Source organism: Vicugna pacos, chromosome 2 (assembly GCF_048564905.1).
Source record: "Vicugna pacos chromosome 2, VicPac4, whole genome shotgun sequence".
In the NCBI taxonomy this organism is placed as follows: domain Eukaryota; kingdom Metazoa; phylum Chordata; class Mammalia; order Artiodactyla; family Camelidae; genus Vicugna; species Vicugna pacos.
The window spans coordinates 110,824,357-110,841,494 of NC_132988.1; positions in this window are offsets into that span (position 1 = coordinate 110,824,357).

Below are 17,138 nucleotides of genomic sequence, written 5' to 3' on the forward strand. Positions count from 1 at the left end.
GTTTTGCTTTTTGGAACTTTCTGGAATTTATTTTTCAAATGCTTTTCATACACTGTTAGTTGAATTTGCAGGTGTGGAACCCGTGGATACGGAGAAACGACTGTATTTATTTCTGAGTTAGGCAAACAGGTTTGGGAGGAAGTTTTTGTCTGTATCTCTTCCAGAGCTGACTATCTGTGTCTTGAGCCCTTTTCCAGTAATAAGTCATTCTCTTTTTATTCTTAATTGCTAGAAGTGTTAAATTCAGTCTTCTGGGGTTTGCAAATTCTTCTGTCATGTTTTAATGAAAGTGCTAATGCTCTTAGAGAAATCTGCAAAAATTCACGAATGAGTGTGAAATGGATTTAACTCCTGAGGCCTAGCTGTAGCAAAAATGAGATTAAAAAAAAGGAAATTTACATTTTGTAGGAAGAGGGAATTTTGGAAAACCTAGGCACCATCTAAGGGATCAAACACAGTTTGTTGATTGTGGCAACCTGGGACCTTGTGCTGGGAAAGCTTGTGAGAAGCGGCTCACTGGCTCACCAGCTCACCGGGGGAAGAGGGGCGTGAACTGTTAGCAATGCCTGCCACTGTGCAAGAGCAGGGGGCTCAGACTGGCCATCTCCGCCCTAAACCACAAGCATTTCAAAGGCAGAAGCCTATGGAACTCATCACAATTGTTTCCCCGTTACATGGTGACTAACCCCATTTTCCTGAATCTGTCCCAGTTTTCACACTGAACATCCCTTTTCCTGGGAAAGTCCTCGAGCCCAGGCCAACCTACCCATCCATGTAACAAAACAGACTTCTGCATAATCGTACAGCTACAACTTAGTGTGCGAATTTGCCTTCTAGGTACTTTGCACATGTTGATTACAATCCTCATACCCACTCAGCAGAGGGAGGTGCTAATGTCATCACTTTACAGGTAGGAAAACTGAAGTGAAGAAACACTAAGGAAGATGCCCAAGGACCTCCAGCTAATAAGTGAAAGAGCTGACATCCAGTCCCAAGGGTGACTGACCTCCCAGATTGTGCTATTTTTTTTTTTTTGCTATTCCCATAGCTTTGAACTTTTATTCTAAATAAGACTAAGGTAAGTGCAAGATATAAAATTAACTCAAAGGAACAATCAAGCATCAGAGACCTTGAAAGCCCCTCAAAATTCCCAAGGAACCAGAGTCCTGGTTGTGCAAGCCAGCTACACACCTGCCTCCAACACCATCACTCCTGCAGTTACAGGAGAACGCTGCTGGCTCACCTGAAAAAGCCACCAAGCACTATTGAACTTGGCCAGTTAGAAAGTATTCAGGACAAATGACATCAGCAACAAACAGTGGGCAGACCAAGGATTATTTCATTTGGCCCAATGGAAGCCTCCCTGTGTAATGGAGGCAAATCCAGCCTGTCTTAATGACTCGTCCATGGTTTTGCTCAAGGCAAGAGGGCACTTAGGAACTTGAGATGTGCAAATATTAACCACTACATATAAAAATAGATTAAAGAAACAAATTCCTTCTGTATAGTACAGAGACCTATATTCAATATCTTGTAATAACCTTTAATGAAAAAGAATATGAAAACGAATATATGTATATACATGTTTGACTGGGACATTATGCTGTACACCAGAAATTGACACATTGTAACTGACTATACTTCAGTTAAAAAAAGAAGGAAAGAAAGAAAAAGAAAACATCTGGGCTAATTTGTCCTTCTGTCCAATTACCTCTGTGGAAGGGTTTTGGGAGTTTGTATTTGCCAAGGGTACCTTGTTAGATTCTTTACAAATAATTAAAGTTGTTGTCTGGAGTGAGGAGAGGAATCTCCAGGGTGGGCACTTTAACTCAGCCTCAGGGTCTGCCCTTCTACTAGCACCCAAAAGCATCAGAGTGTTGCTTACCTCTCACTGCAGAACTTGGATAAGGAGGTTATAGAATCCCTAGTCTGTACTGTATTTTTTCATGGCAGGACACAGTAGTTCCTAAAAGAGAGCACATTGTTTACATTAGCACATTTAATCTTGATAGTCACTGAGTCCAGAAATCCTTCATTCCCTCCTTTCTTTCAAATATGTGCATAAAGTTGACCCCCCATTTTAAACATCCATGTGAAATATTGTTTCATATTCCTCGGAAAGAGGTTTACAGATCACTTCTGATTTAAAATAACTCCGAGCTTACAATAGCTTCTAGCTGCTGCCCTTAAAACAGGACAACAGATGTTACTGCCATCAAAAAACAAATTCTGGGAGTCACAGCCCAGGACATTTTTTGGAAATGAAGAATTATGAGGGGAACCTGATCCCAAGAGACAGCAAAGCAGAGTGTGAAATGGTGTGGCACTGGCCCGAGGGCAGACAAACCAGAGGAAAGTGTCAGAAACACACCGACGCATATATCCCATTTACGATATTGTATATCCATGAGGAAAGAATGAAATTAAATAATATTTAAACAATTGGCTATAATTTTTGACATGATTGTCTCACATCTTTACTTTAGTCTGCATATAAAATTTTCAGAAGAATTCAAGATCTTAAACTAAAAAGCAAAAGCACTAGAAGAAAAAAGAATACATTACCAAAATTGGGAGCTAAAAAAACCGCCTCTCTTCTCTAAACACCAAAACTAGAAATGAATTTTTTAGTAGATATATTTGGAATGGAATATGTAATCGTGGGGAAGCATCTGAACTCTGGAGAGTCAGACGCAGGTGCACACTCTGACTTTGACACCTGCTGGTTGGGTGACCTTAGCAAGTTCCTTAACTCCTCTGATTTCCTGTTGCCTTATCTGTAAAATGAACATGTAGATAGTGCCTACTCAAAAGGTTGTGTTGCAAATTGAAGTCAATATTATATGTAAACCATCTGGCACATGGTAAGACATCAATTAACATTAAGAATAATTTGTATTAATATTTTTTTGTAGTAAAGACAAAGTAAGACTCAAGAACATATAAAAATGAGAAACTACAATATAATAGAAATAAGGTCAAAGTAAGAGCTACAGTAATAAGCTTAACTGGTTTAAAGTCCCCTGTTAAAAAGTGAAACACATACCAAACATACAAAGAAGAACTCATACCAGTCCTTCTCAAACTCTTCCAGATGACTGAAAATGAGGGAATACTTGCAAACTCATTCTATGAAGCCACCATCACCCTGATACCAAAACCAGGCAAAGACACTGCCAAAAAAGAGAATTACAGACCAATAACACTGATGAACATACATGCCAAAATCCTCACCAAAATACTAGCAAATAGAATCCAACAGCATATAAAAAAGATTATATACATCATGATCAAGTGGGGTTCATCCCAGGGACACAAGGGTAGTTCAACATACTCAAATCAATCAATGTAATACATAACATCAACAAGAGAAAGGACAAAACCACATGATTGACTCAATAGATGCAGAAAAAGCATCTGATAAAATTCAACACCCATTTATGTTTAAAAACTCTCACCAAAGTGGGTATAGAGGGAACATATCTCAACATAATAAAAACTATATATGACAAACCTACAGCCAGCATAGTACTCAATGGTGAAAAACTCAAAAGCTCGGACAAGACAAGGCTGCCCACTCTCACCACTTCTATTCAAATACTCTTGGAATTCCTAGCCACAGCAATCAGGCAAGAGAGAGAAATAAAAGGGATCCAAATTGGAAAAGAAGAGGTAAAAGTGTCACTGTATGCAGATGACATGATACTATATATAGAAAACCCTAAAAGGTCCACACAAAATTATTAGAACTAATCAAAGAATTCAGCAAGGTAGCAGGTTACAAATTAACGTTCAGAAAATCGGTTGCATTTCTTTACACTAATGATGAATCAACAGAAAAAGAAAGTAAAGAAACAATCCGCTTTAAAATAGCACCCAAAGTAATAAAATACCTAGGAATAAATCTAACCCAAGGAGGTGAAAGACTTATACATGGAAAACTATAAACCATTGATGAAGGAAATTAAAGAAGTCTTCAAGAAATGAAAAGATATCCCATGCTCCTGGATTGGAAGAATCAAAATTGTTAAAATGGTCACACTGCCCAAGGCAATCTACAGATTTAATGCAATCCCTATCAAATTACCCAGGACATATTTCACAGAACTAGAACAAATCATAATAAAATTTATATGGAACCATAAAAGACCTAGAATTGCAAAAGCATTACTGAAGAGAAAGAAAGAGGCTGGAGGAATAACTCTCCCAGACTTCAGACAATACTATAGAGCTACGGTCAACAAGACAGCATGGTATTGGTACCAAAACAGACATATAGACCAATGGAACAGAATAGAGAGCCCAGAAATGAACCCACAAACTTTCGGTCAACTGATCTTCACCAAAGGAGGCAAGAATATACAATGGAATAAAGACAGTCTCTTCAGCAAATGCTCTTGGGAAAACTGGACAGCAGCATGTAAATCAATGAAGCTAGAACACTCCCTTACACCATACACAAAAATAAACTCAAAATGGATCAAAGACTTAAACATAAGACAAGATACAGTAAACCTCCTAGAAGAAAATATAGGCAAAACATTATCTCACATACATCTCAAAAATGTTCTCCTAGAACAGTCTGCCCAAGCATAGAAATAAAAGCAAGAATAAACAAATGGGACCTAATGAAACTTACAAGCTTCTTCACAGCAAAGGGAACCATAAGTAAAACAAATCGACAACCTACGGAATGGGAGAAAATTTTTGCAAACGATGAAACCAACGAAAGCTTGATCTCCAGAATATATAAGCAGCTCATATGACTTCATAAGAAAAAAACAAACAACCCCATCCAAAAATGGGCAGAAGACCTAAACAAGCAATTCTCAAAGGAAGACATACAAATGATCAAAGGCACATGAAAAAATGCTCAATATCACTAATTATCAGAGAAATGCAAATCAAAACTATGATGAGGTATCATTTCACACCAGTCAGAATGGCCATCATTCAAAAGGCCACAAATGACAAATGCTGGAGAGGCTGTGGAGAAAAGAAAACCTCCTACACTGCTGATGGGAATGCAGTTTGGTTTGGTGCAGCCACTGTGGAAAACAGTATGGAGACCCTTCAAAAGACTAGGGATAGACTTACCATATGACCCAGGAATCCCGCTCCTGGGCATATATCCAGAAGGAGCCCTACTTCAGGATGACACCTGCACCCCAATGTTCATAGCAGCACTATTTACAATAGCCAAGACATGGAAACAGCCTAAATGTCTATCAACAGATGACTGGATAAAGAAGTAGTGGTATATGTATACAATGGAATACTATTCAGCCATAAAAACCGACAACATAATGCCATTTGTAGCAACATAGATATCCCTGGAGAATGTCATTCTAAGTGAAGTAAGCCAGAAAGAGAAAGAAAAATACCATATGAGATTGCTCATATGTGGAATCTTGGAAAAAAAAAAGAAAGAAAGAACATAAATACAGAACAGAAATAGACTCATAGACATAGAATGCAAACTCATGATTGCCAAGGGAGTGGGGTGGGTGGAAAGGAACAGACTGGGATTTCAAAATTTGTGGATACTGACAGGCATATGCAGAATAAATAAACAAGATTATACTGTATAGTACAGGGAAATATATACAAGATCTTGTGGTAGCTCACAGTGAAAAGAAAATGTGACAATGAATATATGTATGTTCATGTATAAATGAAAAATTGTGCTGTACACTGGAATTTGACACAACAGTGTAAAATGACTAAAACTTAATAAAAAAAAGGAAAAAAAAGAAAAAAAATAAACAAACCTAATTACCACCCCCCCAAAAAAACCCCAGAAACTAAAAAAGGAAAAAAAAGAACTAAAAAAAAGGCAGTTCAGATCACAGTATTGAGAATGCACATCTTAGGACCAGGGAAATCGGCTTTTGTAAAAATACTGGGTTTAAAAAAAATTAATCTTTGGATCCTAACTTTGGAGTTGGGGGGTAATGGATTTATGTGTCCCATTCCTTGTGGAAGGAAATCCACTTGCTTGATGCCCTTCAACTCCCTCAACCCTCCCGCCTGGGCAGTGAGGAATCTTACTGGAAGGATGACTTTAAGAATGAAAACCAGATGCAGTTCTTTCCTCTCTTCTTGCTCTTGTGGAGAAAGTGCACATTCTGCTGGCTCGTGGGGCCCGGCTAAGCTTGCTGTCACGTGGGGAAGCAGGTCTTCCCAGGAGGTCTTCAGGGCTGCAGGGCCACCTCTGACTGCGTGGCTACGTCTCCCTGATTCAGTCTAGGAAGGCTGCTTGCCTGCAGATAAAAGCCACGTTCTCCATCTCAGCATTGTTCATAATAAGGTAATCTGTTGATGTCCATATAATGTAACTTATATCCAACTCTAAATTGATTCAAAATTTGGTCAGGAAAGTGCTTCCTTTTACTGCCTGTGACTCCTCGCACTCCAAGATACAAGAATCACCATTCACAAGTCTTTCTTGGCCTTAACCATCAGGATATTCAGACCCAAAATGGTAAGGTGGCCACCTTAAATGTAACAATACACAGCAAAATGTAAACTAACTGCAAAGAGATTTTGATATGACTTTTCTACTTTTTTAATGTAAAGGACTGGTGAAATTATTGGGCCAGTTGTGAATAAAAGTTGTCTCTATTTGTTCTGGTCCCAGTTTCTCTCTACTCAGATTCTCCTGGTTCTCATTAGTTTGTCTCTCCTGCAACTTTTGTCTTAGGTCAGTTGCCAGAGTGTTTGCTTTCCCTTGATTCCTGCCATAATGTGAGATTTGCAGACCAAAATCTTGGATTCTGCATACTGTTGTTCAAAAATAAGTGTATAGAGGCACTTAATGGAAAATACTTCTGAAAGAGCACTGTCCCAGGGAGGGGTGCCCTATGTTTCACCTGGCCCTGCCCATCCCTGTTTCTGTGAGGGTCTACATCTGCCTTTCTTCCTTTGGCATCTGGTTGGCAGTGGGTTTCGATTCCAGCCCTCGGATTGAAGTGTGATCTGAACGTGGATTCCTCCTTCAAGCAGAAAGGCAGGTGCTATTCCATCGGCTGTAAAAATGATTAAACACGTTTCCCTCTTTCCCAAAAACAGCAGCTGGAGTTTTACTGTTTAACCAATTCGTGCCCACCTTAGTGGGGTTTATAGCTTCACCTCCCTGAGCCTCAGATCTTTCATCCATGAAGAACCAAATATAGGTTCTCTGGCTCCTGAATCCCTTATTCCCCTCTGCTTCATTTCCAAGAGAGTCAGGTAGCCATGGAAACAACTGAAGATTAATACTCAAAATAGACCATCATTCATTTCTCTCTGAACAATACAACAGAAATAAAGATTGTGGTGGGTACAATCTGAATTCTTACAACTAATTATGAGAGCCAGGTTCAGAATAGAGTTGGAAAGGAAGAGTCCACACCAGGAAAGATTATCTTGAGCCTTTGAATGTAAAACTCATGGAAGGCCAGAGATAATACATTGATCATTTAAGGGAGCACTGACTTTCATGAGCACTGGACTTTGTCACTTAATGAATACCTCCTAGGATTGGGTCCTGTTGGACTTCAAGGGAACTGAGATGTCATTCACTTGTTTATGATAGAGGTGACCCCAAGCCTGTCCTACCATGACCTCAGTCCCCAGCCTGGGGCAGCTGAAGGAAGGTTATAGCCCACTCTCTTGTTTTGTGTTCTTCGTGACACCACCACTGTCGAAGATTTCCTTTCTCCCTCAATGCGATTCACTGGGAGCAATATTCTGAATGATCTCCCTGGATCACAAGCCACATCCTTGGCTGTCGGAGAGCAAACAGAACAGCTTGACTTGCAGTCCTACCAATATTTTACCCAATTAAGATGAAGTAAAAGAAATAGACCACCCTTACTAGAAAAAAGGGGGACGCATACTTCAAGACCAGAAGACAACTCAAGTCAGGTGTGGGTAAGAGAGAACAGACACAGATGCATGAAGACTGCAATGCACCCTGACATGGGGAGGCTTGTGGTGCATGGAAGTGGTGGTGATGGGGGCACTGGGGTTCCTCAGGCTGTAAAACTAGGAGTTTGAGTCCAGTGGGGTGATTGCACCTGACAGCTAAGATACAGGTAGATGCCTGTTGTTAGAATTTATATTTCTTTGATTACCAGTAGGTTGAACATTTGTCATATGTTTATTAATGATCGATAGTTTGATAAACTTTATCATATTCTTTGCCTATTTTTCTCTTGGAGTTTCATCCTCTCTCCAAGTCTCAAATGCTTTTATTACAACAGCAATGGTAACTATTTGCCTAGTAAATTTATGATACTTAATTCTCCCAGTTATGATTTCCTTTTGATTTTTATGTTATGAAGAAGTTTGAAAGTTTTAGAATATAAAATCAAATGATAGTCTTCATAAAATTTTCTCTACTGTTTTTATATTTGGAAAGTCAGTCTATAGTATCAGATTAGACAGGCAATACAGCCATATTTTCTTCTTATTTTATGCTTTTATTTTACACATTTGGCTTCTTGTTCCATTTGGGAATTTAATTTTTTTCTCTTGGGAGTGCTGAGTATATACAATTATGTCCTTCTCCCATTGTTAGCTAATGGTGTAAACATCATTTACCAAATAATTTTTCCCTGCCTATGGATTTGTGATGTCATTTATGTTATTAATGAAATCCTTAAATATACTAGAACTTATTTCTCAGCTGTCTATTCTGGTTTAACAATCTGTCAATTGTCATAATTATAATGTTTTATGAATTATTGATGCAATATAAAGCAATTAAATAGGAAAAAATTCTTCTCACCAATTGCTCTTATTTTTCAAAACAATTTTTAGCAATTGTGCCTGATTGTATTTCTTAAAAGAAATTTAGAATGATGTTTATCACGAAAAGTTATTTTGGGATTTTGATTGAATATTTATGTTAATTTGAGATGAACTTACATCTTTGTAGATACACAATCATAATAGTACTTGGGGTTTAATGAATACTATCTATGTTCCAAAAGTCTTACATATGTATTATCTCACTTAATTTTCAAAATAGCCTTATGGGGTAAGTACTATTATGGGACTCACTTGAGAAATGAGACCCAGAGAAATTATATGTCTTTCTAAAAATCACATAGGTTATTAGAGGCAGATACAGGACTTAAACTCAGTTCTGTCTCTAGTCTTTGCATATAAGAAATCCCTCCAATTGCTCTGTGTTCTTTTTCTCTGTCTTAGAGGAGTTTCATTGTTTTTTCCATAAATATTTTGTACTTTAAAACTTAAGTTTATTCCTAGGTAATTTATATGCATTTTCACTTTTATTCATTCTATTTCTCTATTTTTTTTACATATATGAAAGGTGCTAATTTTTATATTTATAGTGTATCTATAGTGATCTGTTAAACATGTTATCAGTTGATTGTCCTGGATTTTCACCAGCAAAAGAATGATATTGTTAACAGGGCAATCCTTCCAAGTTGATCTATAGATTCAATGTAATCCCCATCATTTATAGGAAATGTCTAGAAAGGGCAAGTCTGTAGAGATAGAAAGTGGATTAGTGATGGCCTCTGGCTGGTAGGAGGGTGGCTGGGGGAAAAGGAGAGTGATTGCTGACGGACATGGGGTTTTGGGGGAGTGTGATGAAAATGTTCTAAAACTGATTATAGTTATGATTGCACAGCTCTGTGAATGTACTAAAACCCGTTTACTCATATACTTTAAATAGGTGTGTTGTATGCTATGTGAATTATATCTCAGCAAAGCTGTTGTATAAAAATGATCCTTCTATATTTTTCCTAATAAGTACACATATTTTCTGTTTCACTATGATAGGCCATGTGCACAGTGTCTATCACGCATGGAAACATTTGCTTTGACGAGTACTGGATCTAGTCACTTTAAAAATAGCTTTTGAGGTTGGATTGTGCTGAATTTCATTGGAACTGAGGTGTTGTCTTGTTTAGTTAGCCAAAACTTTAATAATGGCTAAATTTGTTGTATTCTTATTTTGTGCCTGATGCCTTTCCAAGAATTTTCTTTTACTTGTATTGATTCATTTAATTTCCAAAAAATTATATTCATTTTAATATATATGCAAATTTTAAAATGTTGACTGAAAATGGCAGGAAGAATAATGGTGAGAGTGTAAATCCTCTTGTAAATCCTCTTAAAAATTTTAAGAAACTTCAAACACTGTACGTAGAGAGAAGTTCTTGGTTTCAGATTGTAACCACAAAGAGTGAAAATTAAAAAGTCAAGCATCAATTTAATAAATCCCAAAAGCACAGTTAAACAAAGATAAGAAAAACAAGATAGAAAATACTGAAAATCACAAACAGAAATTAATTTTTATATCAACATGAAAGAAACCTACATTCTGAAGAGAAATCATAGCAGTGCTTTCAGAAGCACCATGGGCCATAGGGTTATACTGAAACTATATGAGCTATTACCGAGCCCAGAAAGGACAGGGCACCTTCAAGTTTATTCTACACAGGTAGCATAATTCTGATAGCATAATAGACCAAAACAGAACAAAAAAGGAAACCAGTAGCCCAGTTCCACTCAACACAGATATCTTCAGCATAAATGAAATAATAACAAATACAGTGTAGCAGCATATTAAGAGAATAGCATGACCAAGTAGGGGTAACCTAACAAAGTTAGGAAATACATCAACAAAACACATCTAACAGCACAAAAAGAAAAGTACACTTGATGATCTTTTTAGTTGACAAAATGGCATTTGCTAAAATTTAACTTCCGTCAGTGATTAAATAAAAAATTACAGAAAATCTTAAAAGACTGTTTCCTTTATGTATTACAGAGTTGACTGCATCATATTAAATGAGGAAACACACTAGAAACAGTTTCACTGAAACCAGGAGTAACACAAAAATGCCTGTTGTCACCATCACTATTTAATATAGTTTAAATTTTATCCTGTGCATTAATCAAAGTAATGCAATGAAAGATGTGTCTATTAGAAAGGAGGAAAGAAAGTTTATCAATATTTACCGGGAAATTTATTCTGTACCTTAAAAAGCACAAAAGAATGGAATGAAGAACTACTAGAATTAGTGAGAAAATTCAAAGTTGTCAAATTAAGAGAACAGGATGAAAACAAAAATCCATTGGTTTTATGAGCAATGGCTTCAATTTCTTTATTTCAAAATAGAATGTACATATTAATTACATTTTTTTCTTTGACCTAATTCTTATTTAGGAGAATTTTCAAAAATTTTAAGTGATAAGGAATATTTGTCTACATTTCTGTTAAATATTTTTGTATTATTATATTGTGATCAAAGCATTCAACCTGTGCAATTACTACCTTGGTGAATGCCTTTTTGTGGACCGGTTATTTGGAATGTTTTTGTATACATTACATTAAAATGTGGCATACTTAATTAATTTGCCTAAAAATAAATATGTAGCTATTATTTCATTCTAATTACATTGTTTAATTTTCTTCTATGTTCTCATTTTCTTCTTATTTAATCTGTGAAAAACTAATGTAATATATTACCATTATGCTGCAGTCAAATTCCTGAGTTCTAACAGTCTTTTGTTTGTATTCTGATGCTTTGTTTCTTGGAACACAATGGTACTTTTAGTCAACATAGAAGTTAATATTCTTTACCACACATTTTAACTTGCCTAAAAATTAACATGTATCTTGATTCCCTTTTGTTTATGTGTAACTGATAATTTCCTATCCTTTTAATTGTAGTCATTTCAAGTCATTTTTATCTTACACATGTTTTCTTAATTGCTGAACATTGATTTCCTTTTGTATCTGTCTCTCTTTTGTGTTTCACCTTTTTTTTAACATTTTTATAGAGTTGTAATCATTTTACAATGTTGTATCAATTTCCAGTGTAGGGCACAATTTTTCAGTTATACATGAACATACATATATTCATTGTCACATTTTTTTCACTGTGAGCTACCACAAGATCTTGTATATATTTCCCTGTGCTATACAGTATAATCTTGTTTATCTATTCTGAATATGCCTGTCAGTATCTACAAATTTTGAAATCCCAGTCTGTCCCTTCCCACCTCCCTCCCCATTGGCAACCACACGTTTGTATTCTATGTCTATGATTCTATTTCTGTTCTGTATTTATGCTTTGTTTGTTTGTTTTTAGATTCCACATATGAGCGATCTCATATGGTATTTTTCTTTCTCTTTCTGGCTTACTTCACTTAGAATGACATTCTCCAGGGATATCTATGTTGCTACAAATGGCATTATGTTGTCGGTTTTTATGGCTGAATAGTATTCCATTGTATACATATACCACTACTTCTTTATCCAGTCATCTGTTGATAGACATTTAGGCTGTTTCCATGTCTTGGCTATTGTAAATAGTGCTGCTATGAACATTGGGGTGCAGGTGTCATCCTGAAGTAGGGCTCCTTCTGGATATATGCCCAGGAGCGGGATTCCTGGGTCATATGGTAAGTCTATCCCTAGTCTTTTGAAGGGTCTCCATACTGTTTTCCACAGTGGCTGCACCAAACCAAACTGCATTCCCATCAGCAGTGTAGGAGGTTTTCTTTTCTCCACAGCCTCTCCAGCATTTGTCATTTGTGGCCTTTTGAATGATGGCCATTCTGACTGGTGTGAGGTGATACCTCATCATAGTTTTGATTTGCATTTCTCTGATAATTAGTGATATTGAGCATTTTTTCATGTGCCTTTGATCATTTGTATGTCTTCCTTTGAGAATTGCTTGTTTAGGTCTTCTGCCCATTTTTGGATGGGGTTGTTTGTTTTTTTCTTATGAAGTCATATGAGCTGCTTATATATTCTGGAGATCAAGCCTTTGTCAGTTTCATCATTGGCAAAAATTTTCTCCCATTCCATAGGTTGTCAATTTGTTTTACTTATGGTTCCCTTTGCTGTGAAGAAGCTTGTAAGTTTCATTAGGTCCCATTTGTTTATTCTTGCTTTTATTTCTATTGCTTGGATAGACTGCCCTAGGAGAACATTTTTGAGATGTATGTGAGATAATGTTTATCCTATATTTTCTTCTAGGAGGTTTATTGTATCTTGTCTTATGTTTAAGTCTTTGATCCATTTTGAGTTTATTTTTGTGTATGGTGTAAGGGATCATTCTAGCTTCATTGATTTGCATGCTGCTGTCCAGTTTTCCCAAAAGCATTTGCTGAAGAGACTGTCTTTATTCCATTGTATATTCTTGCCTCTTTTGTCAAAGATTAGTTGACCAAAAGTTTGTTTATTTACTAATGGAGATACTGGGGATTAAACCCAGGTCCTAGTGCATGCTAAGCATGCACTCTACCACTAAGCTATACCTTCCCCCTTGAACTGCCTTTTCAAAGCAGTGCACCCCTTCTATGTCCTTCAAGACCAATGCCTTCATGCTGATAACAACAACCAAAATGATTTTGAGATTCCTTCACAGGATTGGATGATTACTCCCCACAGAAGTGGGAATCTGTCTTTTGATACAGGACTGCATTGGTTACGAAGGAATTAACTACTAATGGTGAAGTTTGGAAGGTCATGTTTTGGGGGAAGGATAGAAAAGGAGAGAATCCAAAAACCATGTCATAGCTGCCATTTGAGTTCACCTGTGAGGTTCCAGTTCTTCAGATTTGTGAGATAAGAGTAAGAACTGCCATTTGCTGACTACAGACTCCTCTCCAGGCTCCACTGTATGAGCCCTTGCTCTCTTCCTATGAAAGTCACCTAACACACTGACACAGGAAAGTAGCCCTTGTGATAGCATCACAGCAGGAAACAGGTCCCAGAACAGACAAAGTTTAATTCTCCAAAATCTAGATTCTTTGTAACAGGTGTTTTGGGGGCAAAGTGTGTTGAACCCTTAAAATTTCAAATTATATCCAACATTTTCTTCCTCTGTGGATCCCTTCCTAACCAAATACCAGGAGGCATGAAAACCTCTCCTAAGCTAAATAATCTGTCAAGAAGATGATGATGGTGTTTTAAGTCAAATCCAACTCATCATTTCAAATATTATTTTTGAAATTCTTATGATGTGCAAATCCTTGGAAAAAATAGGTCTTGCCTTCCAGGAGTGCTCTATCTTCTCAGGGTTTCAGGTGCATTTGTAAGCCACCCCCACTTACCCCTCAACAGAAGGCAGGTGAAGGTTATGATTTTTGAGAATGGAGAAGGTGTGCTATGGAAATACAAGAGGAAAGAGGTATTTATTCTACCTGGAGAAGATGTGGGTTTTGAATTAAGCCTTGATGTAAGAGCAGGAATTGAATAGAATTGAGATTGTGGTTCATCTTGGACCAAAGTGCATTGTTAGTGAAGACAAAGTTAATTTGGAAAGAGAGCATTAAACTTCTGGGGACATGCCACTTTCCTTTCTTTACTCTAGGATCTGGTCCTGCCCAGAACTTCTAGGCACACAGGGCAGTAAGGAGCCCAGGTGACCCACTGTCTCTCTCTGACTTCTCCAAGGTGACGGCCCAGGGATGCTCACATCTAATACATGGGCTGGAGGCAGGGTGGGAAACTTAGGGTTTCTCTAGGTCAAGGATTTATTTCCTAAGGCCACTAGGCTCCAAACTCTGAACTGGTCCATAAGGGCAAAATTCCTGAGACTCAAGATCATGCACAAGAGACCTTTGGAAAGAGAGGTTTCCAGAAACTTGGAGTATCATAGAGTCCTGCCTTCACACCCCTAACTAATATATATTGCTCAGTTCTTGGTTTACATCACGCTTTGTCCAGAAGCTTCCCTGACACCTCCAGACCAGTTTTGTTGCCCTTTCTCTGTTCTTTCACATCACTCAGCACTCACCTCCATCCCAGAACGTAAGTCTCCTCTGTAGTTGTCTCTACCTCTCCCTCCCCATCTGGTAGGGTGTGTGCTCTGTGGTGGTAAAGACCATTTCATGGTTGGTCACATGCTCAGGGTCTAGCAGAGTGATTGTCCACATTAGACATTTTAATGAATACACGAATGAAAGAATGAGTCAACCATACAACTGAGTTCTAGCAAGATTAACACTAGAGTCTGCAACAGAGTCAACAGGAAACCAAAGAAGAGACTCATCATTGCTTCAGAAAGAAATTTTGAATGAAGTATCTTCTCTTATTCATTTTGAATTTATATTTCTACCAACTTAGGAATCACTGGTTGACATTGCCTCCATTCAGCACGGAGAACCCTGTTAGCTAGAGTTCACCCCAGGTCACCCAGGAGGCAGCTGGCCAGCCCACAGCCAATCTGTAGGGTCAGTCACCTTTTGCTTATGTGTTCACACATTGTCCGTAGTTGGAGCTCAGGCAATGGACTGGCCTCCATGTCCAAATCACGAGCCTTGGCAGTTTATTCCAAAGAGAAATGTTCAGAAGCACTTTTCTGAGAACAGTTAAGGGGATGCAGAATCTTTACAGCGTCTACCATCAGCTTATCCAACCAGACGCAAATGGAGCTGCCAGCTGACTGCACAGACAAAGCGGACAAACTAAATCACACACAGAAGTGTGACAAGGTCCAAGCCTTTAGGGGCTGCAGAGCCTTCAGTGGGAGATGGCTGGACTGAACTTCCAGGAAAGCTAGGCTCCTGCAAGATGCAGGAACCCAAACCAGGAGTGAGTGGATCCTAAAGTGGAACTCTGCAACAATTCCCTCCTGTGATCGTTTTTCCTTAGAGAAAGACTTGGCCTGGACAACACTGCCGTCCAGGCTGTAATTTTCAGAATTTTAAAATGCTAATTATCACTCTGTATTAGATTTACATAAGCACACTTAGTGGGTCTTCTTTATTAAACTTTTAAGATGAGCATTAGCGTTTTAATTTCTGAAAGATTTATTATTCTTCCCTTATCAGTAAACAAACAGTTGGAAATGGAAACATTACTATATTTGAGATTCACCCTTATTGATAGGAACAACAAAAAAATCTCAAGAGCCACAATTTCTAAGCAGTTTCAAGATGCACCCGCCCCCTAACACCGCCTCCGCTTCCCCTTCTGAAACTCATTACTAGGCTCTGAGGCATTCTGGGAAAAGTTGTCAGTGGACCCTCTTGTTTGGGCCCTGATCAAGAGTTCAGCTCATGGGCCAGGTACATCTCACCCTCTGGTACAAACAATGCTGGGGTCAGTATTTGCTGTTCCACAGGGACAAGCAGATGAAAAAGCTGCAGATAATTAACCAAGGACATGGTGGGAGGGGCTTTTCACAAGAAAGGCTGTCCAAGGCCTCAGTCTAGCCCTCCACTCCCCCAGGAAGTCTTTCTGGACCACAACCCACAGTGGTCTCTCTCCAGGGAACTTTGATTATTTTTACTACACACAGTTAAATGCTCACTGAACCACAGACTGTCAGAGCTGGCAAGTGTCTCAGGACATCTAAACCGTGGTCCCCAGATCATTTCCCAACTCAATGTGACCTGGAGATAGACTTCATTTGGATGCATTATGTTTGGGAAAATCTTTCATCAGTCAACAGCATTTAGAACTAGGAAATTTTTTCATTAAAATAAATCTAGAGTTTTTGCTTCTCTTGAAAAATAAGAGGCTCTTACAATGCCAGGTATGCTGGTTATTAACGAGAGCACTCCACTCCAAGCCCATCCTGTCACAGTCTGGTCCATGATGCTGGCGCTGGGACTCTGCAAACATTTGTCTTTTGCCAGCTGGTTCCCTGTTAGGCTCTGCCAGTAACAGATGTTAGAGAGAGTCCAGAAGGCTGGACACATACCTTCCTGGGTCTTTCCTCTTCCTGTCATTGTCACCTCAGCAACAGTTTTTAACCCTGGCTGGGCAGGTGGGTCCAACCTGTGTTTTTCTCCACCCTCTACAACCAGGGTAGTTGTACCCCTCACTGAGACTCAAGCACCAGCCAGCCCACATCCCTTGGAGGTCTGGGTCCCAACTCCATGGGGCCCCTGCTCCTAGCTTCCAGGTGTGTGCCGCCCAACCGAAGGATGATGAGAGCCACAAATGCAAGTCACACGTGTCATTGAAAATTGTTCTAGCCACTAATTTTAAAATGATCAAAAGAAACAGGAGAAATTAATGTTAGTCATCAGTTTTCCTCATATCAGTTTATCCAGAGTATTATCCCAATAATCAATATTAAAACAGCATTAATGAGATGATTCATGTCTTTTTCCACACACCAAGTCTTTGAAATGCAGTGTGTATTTCA